The following is a 4,377-nucleotide window of genomic DNA, read 5'->3' as shown; positions in this document are numbered from 1 at the left end:
TCTTGGATTCTTCCTCGAATCGTCCGTGATGCTCCAATAACTGGAGCCCGTACATTCTATACTGATGCCAATAAATCAGGGAAGGCAGGTTACAAATCAGAAGACTTGGATAAGGTGGAACAAAGTCCATATACTTCTGTCCAGAAGGCGGAATTATATGCCATTCTTATGGTGCTAAGGGATTTTAAAGAACCTATTAATATAGTTACAGATTCACAATACGCAGAAAGAGTTATTTTACATATTGAAACTGCTGAATTTATACCTGATGATACTGAACTAACCTCATTGTTCCTCCAGGTTCAAGATTTGATCAGGAACAGGCTTTGCCCTATGTACATAACACACATCCGATCCCATACGGGTCTGCCAGGTCCTCTAGCACAAGGTAATGCAGAAATTGATCAATTATTGATTGGTAGTGTGCTACAAGCCTCTGAATTTCATAAAAAACATCATGTTAATAGCAAAGGTTTGAAGAAAGAGTTTTCAATTACATGGCAACAAGCTAAGGAGATTGTAAAGAAATGCCCTACTTGCTCTTTCTATAACCAAACGCCACTGCCTGCAGGGGCTAATCCAAAGGGCACCCAAAGGAATGAAATCTGGCAGATGGATGTGTTCCACTTTGCAGAATTTGGCAAATTAAAATATGTACACCACACCATAGACACATATTCAGGTTTTCAATGGGCTACTGCCCTGAGCTCAGAAAAGGCTGATTCAGTAATTACACATTTATTGGAAGTTATGGCCATCATGGGTATACCTGCGCAAATAAAGACAGATAATGGTCCAGCATATGTATCTAAGAAAATGAAACGCTTTTTTGATTATTATAATATAAAACACATTACAGGTATACCAAATAATCCTACAGGTCAGGCAGTTATAGAAAGATCAAATCGTACTATAAAGGATATGCTGAACAAACAGAAAGGGATCGAAAATACCCCCAGAAATAGATTACATAATGCTTTATTAACCTTGAATTTTCTTAACGCTAATGAGAAAGGAACGACAGCAGCAGAAAGACATTGGATAATGGAAAAGTCTGCTGAACTAAATCAACCGATTTATTTCAAAGATGTGCTGACCTCTCAGTGGAAGCCAGGAGATGTGCTACGTTGGGGAAGGGGTTTTGCTCTTGTTTCCACAGGAGAAGAAAAATTGTGGATACCATCAAAATTAATAAAGTTTCGATTTGAAGAGGAGAAACCTCTTGGAAAGGAGAAATGACAACTCATCCACAACGATGATATTCATACAGGTGGTAAGAAAAACATATAAAATGGGGGCAGGGTTCTGTTCTTATCTCCACAGGGAAACACTCATCTTTGAGAAATTCAAGGAACCCTGGTTGTTTGGATACTGACAGATGGAAAAATACCTGCCCAATAGGAAATATCAAGACAACTGAATGGGTTGTGTAAGTAATATTAAACCATATTTCTAAATTTATAAAGCTGGTTTTGAAGTTGGACTCTGGCTCAGTCCCTCTCCAATTCCAAGCCTGTTGGTAAGAGAAAAACCCAGAGTTTCTGGAATTTCTGTCTCATGTCAAGAGCCATGATATGGGACAGAAAGAAATATGAGTTTAGAAAACATCTTTGCATTTCTTCATATCTATCATACTTTTCATTGAATATATCTATCATGTCTTTCATTGAATATATATATATATATATATGTCTATATGATTAATGTTTAAGTTTTTCATAATGAACAATGAGTTTTTCCTGAAGTGACATTTGAAGTTTCCAGGAAGAAGATGGGGCCCCATAACAACAACTCCACCTGGTTGATATGACGTCATGATACTGATAGCGCTACTACAAGACCTGCTTTTGATACCAGCTGCACAAGACAGTTCCAACTTGGTTAGCTGAAATGGTGCACATCTTATACAACATTTTGGCCAGACCTGCACGAAAATACTCAGAGACTATTTGCAATTTTAAAAGACATTATCTTGAAATTTAACCATCATTTTACTTTCACAGGATCCCCCAGAAAGAACGTCGCCCCTATGACAGCAGGAAGTAATTCTAGAGAACGACGTCCCCTCTCCCAGTAAAGTTTGCCCTTGGGTTTAGGGACATCATTTAGGGGTTGATTATAATTAGTATATGATTGAGGGTTGGGAGAGGAATTTTATAAGCTCAAGGATCATTTTGAAAAAAAAAAAAAAAAAGAGGGAATGATGGGATAATAGATTTATAATTGTGAGTTACTGCTTTTAGACAAATATATTGGTATCAATTCTTGTACAATGAAACAAAGTTAAATTATATGGACTATTGTACGCATGCATGTTTCTACCTCTGTTTAAAACATTCTTATGTATTGACATATATTGTATTGATATATATATATATATATTGTATATATTTACCATATTGCAGTGTACATTTCTACCTCTGATTAAGATACTTATATAATATTTGTGTATTGATATATATTTACCTACTGCAATGTATATTTGTACATTGTTTATATTTGGAGGTCATTGTCCTCATTTGTTTCACAGTTGTTTATTGTCTTATTCTTTAAGTTAGATAGATATTGAGAATTATATAGACTAATTGTCATCTAAGTTTGTCATTTATAATTAGACTAATCAGGTTCTTTAGATATATAGAGATTATACTCAGTATAGATAGATAATCTTCAACCTCTTCAAAGAGCTGTAGAAAATGGCCTTTAATCTAACTCAGAGTTTCGTGATAGTGAGACACAATTGCTCCTGGCAACACCGCTCTATTCCCGAGAGAATGTTGAGCACCAAAAACACTCCATCTGGAGCCTTTCTATTTGGCAGAACTGGCCTTTGGGCAAAGAAATGCCCATACCTCAACCACTGACACAGATACAGAGCGTGCATCAATGGATAAAACAGGACTGTCATATCCTGCCAAGACAGGGTAAGATAGTTTTGAAAAGTTCCTTGCCTTTAATAATGGTATGTCAGTTATGTTAGGCCTTAGCCAAAATTGGTTGACTCAACGTTGCAAACGAGACTTTGGGTGATTGCCAAGGTAGTCAGTTGTCTCTGTCAATTGTTGCACATTTTGGATATATCTCGTTTGTTGAGTAGTGTTTATTCCCTTCTCAGATCTTTGACTGAGTTGAAGATTATATAATTGTAGTTACTCTTTACATTATTTGGACTTCTTGAGATAGAATGTTTAGCAAAGCTTTTGTTCTCAATATTGTTTGTTGTATTTATTATTTGTTGTTATTGTATGTAGTTGTATTTGGTTTAGTTCTGTCTTATTTAGACAAAAAGGGGAGATATAGGGATAAGTCCCGCCCCTTAAGGGGCGTGTTCGCCTCGGGCTAATGTCTGCCTATAAATTTGGCGAGCAAGCTCCGAGCTGCTCGCTTCTGCTTTCCTGGTCTCCGCGGGAACGGTGGTTCTGTAAGTCTATTTCTACATTAAAGCTATATATATATATATATATATATTTACACTCTGTCTGCATTCGTTTACGCCGCTACACCTACTTTTTCTGTTTTTGAGACAAGGTTTCTCTGTGTAGCTCTGGCTGTCCTGGAACTTGCTCTGTAGGCCAGGCTGGCCTTGAACACAGAGATCTACCTGCCTCTGTCTCCCAGGTGCTGGGATTAAAGTTGTGTGCCCCCCCACTGCCTGGCCATTTTTTTTTTTTTTTTGGCAAGGTCTAATGTAGCCCAGGCTAAGTAGATAAGGATGACCTTGAACTTCTAGCAACAGAGGCCTGCAGGGTACTGAGGATTGAACCCACCCAGGGCTTCCTGCAAGCACTCTGTTCCCCAGCCCTACAATGACAATTTAATGGTATGTGAATTTCACAGTAATTAAAGGAGAAATAAAGCTACTGAGATACTGACAAGAATGACAAATTGCTAACAATTTCAAATCATTCCATAGTCCCCAGATCCTGCGATCACAACCCCCCCGCCCCCCCGCTGAGCAGATTATCGGATCTCAATGCAATTTTATCCCCATTCCCATTACCCAGAGCTCCCCAAGTCTCTGAAGCACTCTAGAAAATCAATCAAGAGAATGCTCACCATGTTATATTACTTTAGACTTTATTTAGACTCCATTTTAAAGTGCGTGCAGCCCGGGGGAGGGGAGGCCGAGGACCTTGAAATTACAAAGCAAATACCCACCCCCTGTTCCCCTGCCACTGCCAGGCACCAAAGAAAGGGAAAGGCACTACCCAACTTCAAATGTCAATGTCAGGATGATGTTGCGGTCTCCCGAAGCACCGCGCAGGCCTGGACCTTCTGCACACAGAGTATCTCTTTAAAACCTGGGGAGGTGCCCAATGCACGAGGAGGACGGCCCTGGCACTGCCCAGGGGCGGAGCCAGAGCAATGGGTGTGGCC

The sequence above is a fragment of the Microtus oregoni genome, unplaced genomic scaffold (genome assembly GCF_018167655.1).
Source record: "Microtus oregoni isolate MIOR12 unplaced genomic scaffold, Mior012 000047F_ref0000412, whole genome shotgun sequence".
NCBI classification, from domain to species: domain Eukaryota; kingdom Metazoa; phylum Chordata; class Mammalia; order Rodentia; family Cricetidae; genus Microtus; species Microtus oregoni.
Note: the sequence above shows the minus strand (reverse complement) of the source record.